Below are 780 nucleotides of genomic sequence, written 5' to 3' on the forward strand. Positions count from 1 at the left end.
AATATACACGTCCTCTTTCTTGTACCTAATATACACGTCCTCTTTCTTGTACCTAATATATACGTCCTCTTTCTTGTACTTAACAGATACGTCCTCTTTCTTGTACTTAATATATACGTCCTCTTTCTTGTACTTAAAAGATACATTCTCTTTCTTGTACTTAACAGATACGTCCTCTTTCTTGTACTTAATATATACGTCCTCTTTCTTGTACTCAATATATACGTCCTCTTTCTTGTACCTAATATATACGTCCTTTTCCTTGTACTTAATATATACGTCCTCTTTCTTGTACTTAATATATACGTCCTCTTTCTTGTACTTAATATATACGTCCTCTTTCTTGTACCTAATATATACGTCCTTTTTCTTGTACTTAATAGATACGTCCTCTTTCTTGTACTTAATATATACATCCTCTTTCTTGTACTTAATATATACATCCTTTTTCTTGTACTTAATAGATACGTCCTCTTTCTTGTACTTAATAGATACGTCCTCTTTCTTGTACTTAATAGATACGTCCTCTTTCTTGTACTTAATAGATACGTCCTCTTTCTTGTACTTAATATATATCGTCCTCTTTCTTGTACTTAATATATACGTCCTCTTTCTTGTACTTAATATATACGTCCTCTTTCTTGTACTTAATATATAGTCCTCTTTCTTGTGCTTAATAGATACGTCCTCTTTCTTGTACTTAACATACACGTCCTCTTTCTTGTACTTAAATACATCCTCTTTCTTGTACCTAATATATACGTCCTCTTTCTTGTACTT

The 780-nt window shown here is 31.5% G+C and overlaps 2 protein-coding genes across 5 annotated transcripts in view; both read right to left on the bottom strand.

Moving 5' to 3' along the window:
* LOC106467454 (RIMS-binding protein 2-like) overlaps window positions 1–780 on the bottom strand; it is a 44,674-nt gene that overhangs the window by 41,304 nt on the left and 2,590 nt on the right. The gene's annotated exons all lie outside the window — the stretch shown is intronic.
* Window positions 1–780, bottom strand: part of LOC111087780 — a 41,523-nt gene that overhangs the window by 3,028 nt on the left and 37,715 nt on the right. The window lies entirely within an intron of this gene.

This window comes from Limulus polyphemus, unplaced genomic scaffold (genome assembly GCF_000517525.1).
Source record: "Limulus polyphemus unplaced genomic scaffold, Limulus_polyphemus-2.1.2 Scaffold2619, whole genome shotgun sequence".
NCBI classification, from domain to species: domain Eukaryota; kingdom Metazoa; phylum Arthropoda; class Merostomata; order Xiphosura; family Limulidae; genus Limulus; species Limulus polyphemus.